This window comes from Spermophilus citellus (genome assembly GCF_964194105.1).
Source record: "Spermophilus citellus genome assembly, chromosome: 11".
In the NCBI taxonomy this organism is placed as follows: domain Eukaryota; kingdom Metazoa; phylum Chordata; class Mammalia; order Rodentia; family Sciuridae; genus Spermophilus; species Spermophilus citellus.
In genome coordinates, this window is record NC_138192.1 from 32,233,367 (window position 1) to 32,246,661 (window position 13,295).

At 37.0% G+C, this 13,295-nt stretch overlaps 1 protein-coding gene across 2 annotated transcripts in view; it reads left to right on the forward strand.

Moving 5' to 3' along the window:
- The window catches only part of CNTNAP5 (contactin associated protein family member 5), a gene marked incomplete at both ends in the record, with an annotated part of 785,818 nt that overhangs the window by 453,976 nt on the left and 318,547 nt on the right, over nt 1-13,295 (forward strand). The window lies entirely within an intron of this gene.

Here is a 13,295-nt window from a genome sequence, read left to right on the forward strand (position 1 = left end):
GATCAACAATTGAAGATTAAATCTAATGCTTCTAGTTTGGTCTCTGAAAATAATTATCAGAGACTTCGTCTCTGAAAACAACTATGCTTGGACCCCAGGGAGTAAGGAGTGTTACAGATTACAATCATATATGGACTTCAGTATCCATTTTATTTGGCTATACTGTTTTTGGTTTCTAACTATTGAGAAAAATCTTGATTCACATAGATGAGAAATAGCCCGGTGGTAAAAGTTCTGGATACTTTACCTTGCAAGAGAAGATATTTTGCAATAAGACTGATGCAAAATCCTTAAAAGTAGGTCTAATTTTTTTTCTTTGTTTTATATCTGAGAACTGTGTGTTTTTCTTAGAAATGTAGAACTGAAATTAATATGCTATCAATGTTAACATTTCCTATATTATGGTATTATTTCATATGATGCTTACCCATTTACCTTTTCTTGGGTAAATTTCTTATTAATATTCAGGGGAAAGAGCATGTGGAAGGCAGATGTTCTTGAGCTTGACTAGATTTAAGTGGATGAGGCTTTGGAATAGTGGTGCCCTCCCCTCACCCATTCTCCCTACATGACTTGAGCATATGAGATATGGCTGGTGCTGTATGACATCTGGATAACATGCCTACTCAAAGTTCACATGTGCAAAGGGAAGGTGGAAGGAAATTTCCATTATGACCTCTAGAGTTAACCTGGAGTACAAAATGTTTAGTGCATTGTGTTAAAATCTGATACATAACACGTTTGGAAGCTATACCATTTTAATTCAGAATTTACAAGATAATTAGAAATATTTATAAAAAGCCACCAAAAACAAGAAAAGGGAAAAAAAATAACACCTCAGAATTTGCAACTGCTCTGAACCATCTCTACAGAGTGTTTCTCACTTGCAGTCTAGCTCTTTCTTATTTAGTGTGCTCTGGAAACCTCTAGTTTGGAATCATCTGGAAGCTTCTGATTAATGCAGAATCTCAACATAGATCCACTCAGACTTATGTAACAGGATCTTCATTGTATCAAAGTTTGAGAAACACTGAGCCAGACAATAGAATTAGTACCATTTATGGTGGATTCTGAGTGATGTTCTAAAATTTGAGAATAAAACCATTGAAGTAATTGGTGGAACATGACTGTCCATTTCCTGATTAGCGGCAGTATTCCAAAAGAAATGCCCACTCTGTTATATGAAACAAAGTCATCCTTTTGTAAGAATCACAAAACCCTTTACCTAACTGAGGTGAGAGAACAACCAGACTAGATTGTTCTCTTGTGAAATCCAGAGTCCCCCTATAAATTCTGTGGTATATTTCCATTCTGATAGAACACTTTCTTAGAAGTGAGAAAAAAAATGGATTGATTAGATAAATTCAATTCATTTTAGTCAAAATGCCTCCCACCAGGCTAATAGGCAGTTATCTTCCTTTTTGAATTTTTGGTACATATTATTCAATTATTTGAAGGTAAATGGGATTTCAGTAGCAAAGTTTCACAGTCTTAGATTGCTTTGCTTATTAATCAGGGTAGGCATGACACTGATATGTTTTTAATTCTGAATTTTCTCTGCTTTGACGAATTGGCCTTAAAAGACCCCCCCCCCACCCCGAGTATCACTGCGGTTATAAACTAGATGTGTGTTTTATAGTGCAGGGAGGATATGACCGGTCTTTTGCTCAGTGGCCATCAACAGTCAATATAAGGAGAGGCACACAGGCCAGAGTATAAGATTCCCTCCTTTTTGAATCCCAGCGCTGTCACTGAGATTGGGACCGCTGATGTCCACTGCAAACTCTTTGACCATCATTGCTTGTCCATTATCTGGGGATCTTCTCGAAACAATCCACAACTGACTCCCTGCTGGGAACTAGACCCAGGCCAATTAGGAAACTGACTTCTGACATTTTTCTTTTTATTCACTTAATTCTTTAATGTCTGCCTCTGCTGTAATTACAACAAATTTCAATTATAATGGAGATCCAACTGTGGGGGTAAAATGGGATTATGGTAATTGTTAGCATGAAGAGGCATAGAAATAGGTTTCAAAAGCTTTCAAAAAAGCTATCTGACCAAAACAAGATCAATGCAGTTGGCTGCTAATTAAAGCAAACAGACAAAGGAACACAACCTAGCTGATTTTTAATGTGTGAGCTTCATTAAAGAGCTTACATTAGTCAGCTTGCATTTTGAGGACTATTGAAATGTTTTGTTCTTTCCTCTCTAAGGAAAGCCTATAGAAATTTAGATTGACCTTAAACTGATGAAGAAGAGATGAGAATTCTTAAAAAAAAAAAAAAAAGAGAGCATGGAGCATAAATGCATTCAGATTCATGGATAGGGAAGTGTTTATCTGAATATTTGGAAATTTCAGAGACTTGTCAATAGGTGTCTTATTTATTTTAGTCTGTTATAAAAAATGAACAAGGGGGGAAATTTAATAGTAAGGAAAAATAGTTCAGTATTTTTTAACATAAACATGCAGTGGGGTTTTTTGTTATTGTTGTTGTTTTTAATGTTGATCTACCTCTTAATAAATGACTTCCTCTAGGCATGTTCAAGTTGAGGATTTTGCTGTTCGGGCTTCTATCTTATAGTGTGTGCATCTAAATAACTGTCATAGGAGGACAGGCACTTAGACACACACATTAACCATTGTGTGCATGTTCTTGCAGCAAAGCTCCTTTTCTTTTAATTTTGACAAGTGACTTTTAAAATTTACACAGATCAATAGATGACTGTAATGAATGGTGATCATTAGGAGTGTATTGCCAGACAGGCTTTGTTCCAAAGGAGCAGAAGCATCACCTATTTAACATTATTTCCAGAGTTTAATGTAGAAGGCAAGATGGATTTGAATGCCTACTCTGCTCTAGCTGGGAAAGTGGGGACACACGGAGCCTTGGAAATTTTATGAGAAAAGAAGCCTTCACTGTGCACCTCTGTGGTTACTAAGAGAACTGAGTCCAGATAATGCTCATGGGATAGGTTCCACTTTGCAAGTCCACCGAACACTTTCACTGTCATACGAATTCAGCAACTACCTTCCTGGTCCTCTGCCCACTCCTCATTTACCTGGACCTCTTCTCTCATGCAGCTGATCTCATTCCCAGTATGAGAGTGTGTCTGAGGATGGTTGGACCCTCTCTTTTTAAAGAATATTTCCAATTTAAGATGACTTTGTCTTTGCTATTTTCTAATCACAAACTTTTTTTAAAAAGTATGCACAAATATAATACATTCACATCACCCCGCACAATAAATGTTTTAGTCAATAATCAACTCCCAGATATGATGGTGGCCCTGTAAAATTATATTACCTGGTGACACTGTAGCTTGCTTTACTTTATGTAAGTACACTCACTGATGTTCACAAAACAAAATCACCCAGCAATGCATTCTCTGACCTATCACCATCATTAAGCAGTATGTGACTTTACGTACATAATTCCTTCCAGTTTCTCTGTAAAAATCTTAAAGCAAGAAGTCATATAGTTTGTGATTTGGCAGTGCCACTATGTCAGAGATGATAACCCTCATGTGTGTCATGAACAAACACTGTGGAACTTGAAACACTGGCAGAGACCATAAGGGGCAGTGCATAACACAAGAAAAAATAGAGGACACAAGGAAAATATGTCAAGAGCACTAATGCAAATAAGATGAGGTAGCACTTTTTTCATAAAGCTTAAAAGTTAAGTGCTGTCCAAGTTTGAGGCAACAGTCACCTGAATTCTGCATAGGGAAGTGGAAAGGATTTTAGAGGAGAATTTGGTTAAGAGATTCATCCTTACACCTGTTACTTTCACCGAAAAGTACTCACTAAGATAACAAAGATACCAACTGAAAGGGAGGAACTGGAAGAATTCAGTGCTCAGGCTGAACAAATGGAATTGGCCCCAAGGTCAGTTTCACAGGTGTTGCATAGATGGTGATAGAGAGTAAAGGATTAGCCCAGAGTTGAGCATGGTGAAAGTAGGATTTAGTATCTGAATCATGAGAAATGCAGGTGCTGATTTGAACATTTATTTATGAACAACAGGTTGTTAGTAAGACTCAACTTTTGTTTTTTAAAAAGTGATATTGCATTTCTTAAAATTGTAAATTTCAAGATCCCGCTTCTTTATGTTTCTTTTCTTTTTTCAAAATTCAACTAATATTTTTTTTCTATTTGTAAGTCTATCAGATTTTGACCTTTAATCTTATTTATTAATTTAGTCATTTAAGCATATACGTTTAAGTAGTTAAACTACATTTTTTCTTGATTTTATTTTTTAAATACATGACAGCAGAATGCATTAAAATTCTTATTACACATATAGACCACAATTTTTCATATCTCTGCTTGTATGTAAAGTATGTTCACATCAATTCATGTCTTCATACATGTACTTTGGATAATGATATCCATCACATTCCACCATCATTGCTAACCCTCTGTCCCTCCCTTCCCTTCCCACCCCTCTACCCTATTTAGAATTAAATTACATTTAAATATATATTTTATTTACTTTCCAAATTCTTTAATTTACTACCTTAATAAGCAGAATGCTGCAAGTTCTTACAAAACTTAAACATCCAGAAAATGAACTTTTAAATTCAGTGAACTTAATTCTACCTTAGATTTTATTTTAAAATTCATTCAGTTGCCTCATACATTTTTAAATTGATGTTTACAAGGATCATACTCAAATAGTCTAAGTTGTCTTAAAAAATATAAATGCAAAAGAATTATTCTATATTTTCAAAGTGTCATTATCATTTTTCTATGAGGAAAAAGACCAAGAATGGGTCAACTGAAAGATTCACTTCTGGCAGGGGACTTTTTTAGGGAGAAAATAAGAAATAAATATTTTTGTTCAACATATTATATGAAAATGAAAATTAAAAACCAAATTAATGGTAATTAGGCTCCTTGACCTGATGGAAAGATTGTTTAAGGTTCTAAGTAAGGTTCTTTCCTGTTTAACAACTGACTCTGAATCTTAATCCTGTTGTGATCTATAGCTGTTTTTCCCCAGAAAAGAATGCAGATTGAATCACAAGTGAGCCTCTGTTTGAGATCAGCTTTGGGATCATTTTCCTTTTTCCATATCATATTTCTTCTTTACTCAAAAATATTAATATTATTGTTTATTAGTATTATGATTTTGATTATTTAAAACTTTGATATTCAGAAATTTCTGAGATAAAACAATTGCGTGGCTGAGGAAGATGCTTCAGTACTAAGTGATGAATTTGGGCATGATGCTTATCGGTGACCTGTGAAACACCTTGTCCCTTATAGATGGGTCCTTAGTCAAGGGCTCCAATATACAGGCATTCACAGTGAGCTTCCCATGAAAGCCTGCATTCAAAGACCAAAGCTGAATCCTGACTTAACTTTCCATTTGCTTGATGAACATTGAGGAACTCTTGCATTTTTCTGTGTTGTGAAAGTAAATAACCTTAGGTATATTTTCCTCAATATGCAATAAAATTCCATAGTAGGCTAAATGGCTTGGTCTGACCTGTAATGATAACATATATGGTCCTTGTACTGAAAACATGCAGAGGTTAAAATTTTTATGTTGGTATTAAGTACAAGGAAGCAATCATATTAACTCAGGCTTAAAACACATATAAAACGTCTGGATGATACAGAAAAGTAAAGTTCAGGGGTGGGACAGGGGCCATTTTGTGGCCTGTTTTAAGGATTTCACAAATTTGTGTTAGAGTTAAAATATAATTGAAATCCTTCCCCACTATTGAGAATTTTATATTATTATGTGTATATATATATATATATATAGAATTATATATTATCATGCTAATCATATAATAAATATATGTTTTGTTATACAGTATAGTTCTATTTATTCCCAATTAAGCAACTTGTATATTGTTAAAGTCCCTTTTCTACCAAAAAAATATCTCTAAGAAATATAAACTGAGAGCTCCAAGTTTACTACTGTGTCTGCAATCAGTGGACAACCCACGTGAAGCCTTGTACCTCCTACTTTGGCAGAAATGAAGCCATAAGATGAATGTTTAGAGTTTACTTTTAAGGTGATGAAACTTCTTGCGTGGTGTTTGAAAGGGGTAGACTTCAGTCACAAGTAGCATAGTTCACCTTGTTGATTCTGTGACTTCCTACTTGAACAAATTATTCTCTGGAATCTAGTCTCATATTCTTCACCAATAAAACAGTGAAAAATGTCACATCTCAGATGTGATTATGAGCACATGTCAGAGTTCCATTTCAAGTTCATTGACAAATCCTTCAAGAAAACCAAGATCCAATGTTGTCTTGGTGGAAGTGCTGGTAGGAAACTAGACGGGAAAAGAGTATTTGGCCAAAAATGAGTGGAAGAGTCAGCTTACCCATCTTTGAATATCTGCTTAAACATAACAAGAATCAAGGCAAGTCAGATAATTAAACTGAATTTCCCATCAGACTTTTCATGCTATTAAAGTCTATCAAAAACTGTGCACAGATTTCATCAGGAATGCTAGATACTTCCCCAAAGGAGCTCTAAGTCACATGGTGCAACAGTGTTCTGCTTCTGACCTAATTTGGGGACAATTATCTTTCCAAGTACTTAGGTGATAAAGTTGTTAGAGCCCAACAATACAGCTCAATAGTCACAAGTAATCAGAAGGAATTGCACCACTCACTTGTGTGCCTAAACAGCCACAATAAAGGAACCCTTTTATAATATGTCTTCTTTCTCTGCTCAGAGAAACTCAGATTTCTCTGCCCTCCCTTACCTGTTCCTTGCCGATGGCTTGCATGAGATGTCTTTTTTCTTGTGCCATCTTTTCCTCACTACTTAAAAAAATAAACATGAGGCTCTGTTTTCTTACCCTTTTCCCACTCGGAGCTCAGTGTGCTGCTAGGTGATAGCAAATGATTGGAAGTAGCTAGACCATGATTATCTGATAAGGCTGAGTTTCCATTGACTGTTGTTCCCCAGAAATTTTCATTTATTAACTCCACCAACAAGCTTTGATTGTTTGCCTAATCCCGTTCTGAGGATGGACACAAATATCATTATCATAACAAAATAACTAACACAGGCTACTTATCAAGGAAAACAGGTTTATTGGACTCAGTTTGGGAATCTGAGAGTCCAGATGGTCTAGTGTAGGCTCAGTTAGGGTCTCTTTTTGCTACATCATCTTTTAATGTGGAAACGGAAACATGTGCAGGAATAAGCAAGTAATGAGGCCTTGATCCCGTGGTAGTGCTACACTTGCACCTATTATAACAACACTCTGGTGAGAACTCATGGAGTTGTATGAGAATGACTTTCTGAGAGCAAAATCCATAATGACCCAAGGACCTCCTGCCAGGCCCCACTTTCTAAAGCTCTCACCACCTCTCAATAGTGCCACTCTGAAGACAAAGCCTCCCATCACAATAGACCCTTCAGGGACACTCATACCATATCTCAACCATGACATTCATCAAACAGACAGCAATCAGTGCCCTTATGGAGCTGACACTCTTTTGTAAGAGGACACATGACACATAATAAACTTAAATGTACAAGCAAAGAACACAATGTATTAGAAGATAGTATGTGCTAATGACAATTGAAAACAAAATAACTGGGCAGGAAAGGGGATTGGAGATGTCCAGTGATGACAGATTGCAACTTGAAGTAGCATGATGTTGGAGGCCTTCTTGAGAAGGTGACATTTGTGCAGAGTCAGAAGGAGGTGAGGAATGAGCTACTGTGGTAACTGGGAAGAGCTTTCTGGGCAGAGTAAATGTCAGTGCAAAGACCCCAACAAAGACACATCCTTGCAATGTTTTAGGGACAACAAGGAGATCCACCTGGTGTCATAGTGTGGCCATTGTAGAAAGTGTAGGGATAAATTGAGAGTTAAGTGGTGGTGCAGAAACTGGTAGGTAGTTTTAACACTGTTGCTTGTCCCCTGGTTAAAATAAGGAACCATTGGAGAGGATTTGAATGGGATCTTCCTCATATTTAAAAAGAATCTTGTTTTGTTCTTGAGTGACAATTGACCGAAGGGGTCCAGTGGCTGAAACTGGGGGAAGAGTTAGCTAGTAATTGCAGTTGTTCAGGTGAGAGATGCAGCATTGGCAGAGGTAGTGAGAAACCATTAGATTCAGGACATATTCTTAAGGAATAGCTTGAAGGTTTTATTCCCACCTCCAATATGGACTGTGAGAGAAGAGGAAGACCTTCAAGTTTGGGGGTCTGGATATGGGTGAAGATGGTCTTTCTCTCAACTGTGATAGTGAAGGATGCAGGTGGAGTAGGTGGGAGAGGGATCAGCCAAGGAGATTGAAAAGTCCTAGGCACACAAGTGGAGCTACCCACTGGTCAGCTGGAATATGAATCTGGAATGTAGGAGAAAGGAATGAACTCAAGATATAAAAAAATAAATAAATAAATTTGAAAGTCTCTGGGGTTTAGTCTTGAGATTTGTGCTGTTACTCAGGGTTTTAGTCAAGTTTCTCATGGCTGTGATCAAAAAACCTGACAAGAACAATATAGGACAAGAAAAATTATGTTGGCTCATGGTTTCTGAGGTTCTTTCCTTGTTTGGGTGAATCCATGGATCTGGGCCCGAAGTGAGGCAGAACATCATGCAAGAAGAGCATAGTGAAGGGAAGCAGGGGTTTAGGGGCCTCCATTCATTAGGGACAAAATGAAAAACCCCACGTCATGTCCCCAGTGGGACATGTCACCTCCTCCAGGCATACACCCTACCTGCCTGCAATACCACTCAACTAATCCATATCAGTGGCTTCTGCCTCTTGTACTGTAATGATTTCACCTCTGAAAATTCTTGCATTGTATTGCATATGAGATTTGGGGGGAAACTTCAGACCTAAATTATAACACTCAGTAATCTGATTTTCGCTTAAGAGGAACCACAGATATTTATTTCTTCTGTGACCCTTCTCAAATGAAAAACAAAGCAATATCCTGCCTTTTTTGAAAGTAACCTGAATCTCTCTGCGGTCATAACACTTCCCTGCCCTTGCCAGCAGGGAACTTCTGTTTTCTCTGGTTAAACCTAAATCAGAAAGAAGTTACCACATTGATCTTCGTCAAGGAAGACTGTGGAGGTCCTTTTGTTCTTCCTAATGCCAACTGAGAGTGTGCATTCCCTTCAAGTGTGCTTGCTTAGGATGCTTGAAACTGGATTTTGGGTTTAATTCTCAGAAATGTCTGCCTCTAGTCTACCAAGTGGCTCAGTCTATAAAAATCCTTTGCCTTCTGTGAAGCAGCTTTTTGGCTGTCTCCCTCGCTGTGCATCAATCTTCAAAGAGAACTGTTTTGTTCCTTTGTGTTTCTTGTGAGCGATAGAACACACCCTAAACAGCACCCAGGAAGTTGGAACCATAACTTCTGGACCATGACCACTGATGAATGAGTTCTTTGGAGCACTCTGGGTGAACTTTCCTACTTCCTCTATTACCCAGATCATCCACAGCCCCACCTAATCTTTATCCTTTGAAAGATGTTTGATTTTGGATGGAAATTATAAAGAAATGTTAATAACCTTTGTCCTTATGACATCATCATTTTTTTTCTCTTTCCACTTCTAAATCTTCTCTGCCATTCTTTAGCCCTTCCTTTCATCTCCTATAAATCCCCACACTCTCTGCAAAATGACTGCCAATGTGTGTTCCAAGTCTTTGCTGGGACACATCACAGTGTTAGTTTATTGGGGCTCTTCGGGAGTACAGGAAGACTTGTCGCACTCATACTGAAACATTATGCTCTAAGGAAAGCCACATCTGTCCAGGTGGGGTTACATCTGCAACAGCAATAGGAGTTTTAGAGGATCTGTGTTCAGAGCAATTATCTCCTGGCAATTTGAATAGAAGGTTCATGCCTAAGATTGTGACTCACTTCATAGTCAGTGGTCTTTCCTTTAAGGGTCTCTGAGCAGTTACCTTTGTGAGTCCATTTTTTAAGTGATTAAAGAATATGGGAAATTATACTCATAAAACTGCCCTTTCCTTAGGTAGAATGCGATGAACATCATCACCCTAAGTATATGTATGACTGCACATATGGTGTGACGCTACATCATGTACAACCAGAGAAATGAAAAGTTGCACTGCATTAGTGTACAATGAATCAAAATGCACTCTGATGTCATATATACCTAATTAGAATAAATAAATGAATAAATAAAACCCTGCCCTTTCTTTTTAAAAAAGCAAATTGGGCTTAGACATCTTTTATTTTGAATGTCTACTTTACAGATGAGTTTCTGTAATCATGGTATGTGTTGGACCAAAATGAATCAAGCTCCAAGGCAGCCTTACAAGTGCTCATTCATTTTCTTTTCCCCTCATTCTTGGAATATTAGATGTTCGCTTATTCAAGTATCCTTTTTCCCTTCCAGAAATACATCATTGGTTTGTTCATTGACCATAGACAGATGAATTTATAGCCTAGATTTTCAGTGGCAAATTGAGTCTATTAATACTGCAATGCAAATTCTGTGTAGTTCTTATAAAGATATGCTCAAGAAGCCAGTAGAGGTGATGTGCCCCTGTAATCCCAGCGACTCAGGAGATTGAGACAGGAGGATAGCAAATTCAAGGCCAGCCTGGGAAACTTAGTTAGTACCTGCCTCAAAATTTAAAAAAATAAAATAAAAATGACTGGGGATATAACTCAGTGGTAGAGTGCCCCTAGGTTCAGTCTCCAGTACTGGTAAGAAAATGTGTTCAAAACGTAGGATATTTATATTTCTGGTAGCTTCCCCAAAGCTATTCCTTCTAGAAAAGGTCCAATTGGATTTGGTAATCTCAAGATTGCAAGGTATTTTTATCATGTATACCATAAGAAAAACATGTTTACATTTCCTTTTGTAATTCTGGAATGCTATCTAACAAAAAGTTAAGATTCTGGGCTGGGGCTGGAGCTCACTGGTAGAGCGCTTGCTCACAGGTGTGAGGCCTTGGGTTCGATCCTCAGGACCACATTAAAAAAAATTCATAAAAATATATTGTATTCATTTGCAACTAAAAAAAATTAAAGTTAAGATTCTGTGATTTGAAAGTAATAGACTCCCAACTGGAGCTCTCCTGAGTGAAATGAGGATTTTGCTGGAAAGGTCTTGGTTTATCTCACAGAACCCAACACAGATTAAAACAGCCAGTTCCCAAGAGGTTCAGGAGGGCAACCAGACCTTGAGAACAGCAGGAACCAAACACACACATATCTTCAGGACTCTCTCTTTCCTTCCTGCTGAATGCTGCATATTGGAAAAAAATTTTTTTTTCCTGTACCATTCACTGCAGACAAACGTTCTCCTCATGTCTGAAAATACAGCTACTAAAACTTTCTGATTTTTTTATTTTATTGTGCCAACTACTGAAAAGAGGGTATGCTGAATTTATTTGGATCCAAAAGTAAGAGAACTAAAGAATAAACATCTATGTTGCTTTTTGCTCAGCTCTCCAGCCTTAAAGCAATAATCTTTTTGTTGAAGTAGGGGAAAAATACTATCATCATTTGCTAATCTTGGAAAACTTGTTTTGGGGGAGACCGGAGGAAGTGGAAAGTGGTATAGAGAGGTTGTGGATGAACTTGGAAGGCTCAGGAGAAGATACAGTAAAAAGTTAGGTGATGCTGAACTGGAGAGATGCTAGGGTGAAACCAGCGTGTGGGGCAGATGGACATTCAAAACAAAGCTAGCAGGCTAGCTTACAGGACAGGCTCCTTAGTTGCATTTTGTTAATAAGGGAAACTGATGCTCCAAATTTATGTAGCTTCCCCCACAGAGTTGGTAGGGAACAAGGACTTTGATCACAACAGTGACAAGTCTGTTTTCGTTCCTGTTCATCAAGTCTAGGAGAGTGGATAAGAGTCAAGAGGAAAGGCAGAATTGGGTAGCAGGGAAAGGACTTTTTTCTATTTTTTTCTATTTGCGCTTTTTTTTTTTTTTTTACAGTTACATTTTGGTTTAGTTTTGATGAAGACATTCCACAGCAAGATTCTTAAGTTTTTTTTTCTTTTTTTCTTTTTCTCTTTGTTTTATCCCTGTTCTTTATGCCGGACTTGGGTGCCATGAAGTTATCAGCAAGCTTTCCCCAAACATAATACCTGTCAGCACAATTTTATGTTTGCAGTGCTGAGCAGAAATTTCTAATAATACAACTGAACCTACACAGGGATTTTACTTTCTGCGCTTTGAAACAATCATTGTTGGAGGGTTCCCTACCTATCGAGGACACTTAGAGGAAATCATCCTGTGTTTTGCTGGCTTCCAATTCTTAGTAGTTCTCAATGAACCCATTTGTTGTTTTATACACCTTTGTAACTTCAGTAATTGAACCCTCTCTCTTTTTAAATTTGTGAGATTTTGTTTTCCATAGCTCTGTTAGACTCATTGCAAGGATTGTTTTCAGAAATTACAGTATTTATCCTTACTTTTACACGTAATTTTATTCACTACACTTCCTGGGTACATCTCAGCAGCAACACTGGAAATTTTAAAGTATGTGTGCAAGATGCAAACTACCATACAGTGAATAGATAAGCTGGAATTTAAACACAGGCATATGTGTCCCTAAAGACCATGATTTCCACCTAGAGAAATAAGCATCACCTTTACTATCACTAGCCCAAGTAACTCTAACATTTTTAAGACCCAAATTTTTGAAACTCATAGATTCTTTTTTTTTAGTTTCTGTGGCATGCTTCATATGTGGGATTTTCACCTAATTGAGTCCCAATCTGTGATGATCTTTTTGTTGTTGTTGTTTACATTATTTGTAGTCATTTTATAATAAAGTAGCCCCATTGACCTTGTGAGCAACAGATCTCCTATGCAATATTCTAATATTAGATAATTACTTTGATTCACCATTGTAAACATCATTGTGAACAGCAGCAGTTAGCATATATTGTCTTCATATTTTGAACCATATTCTTAAACAAAGCCATCAAAGTATGATTTCTGCTTCAAATTGCATAATGTTTTAAAGAACTTTTCATTGTGTGATGCAAATATTTCTCAGAATAGCCATATTGTTTTGACCATAACTAGTAAAGGCCTTATTTTAAGGACAGCGCTGGCACATTTAAAAACGATACAATTTTCTTGCATGTTAAGTGAGCAGGCATCATCTTTTCAAATTTCATGTTGTGCTTATGTATTTTAAAATAGTTTCCTGGCCTTCTCCCAAGAGAGAAGCATATGGAGAGTAACCTCAATTATCTGTCCCTTTTTCTTTAAAAATGCAAAAACTTTAAAACATATGAAATTACGATCTGTATACGTTTTCTCTGTGATAAATAAAATACCACATCAGTTTAACT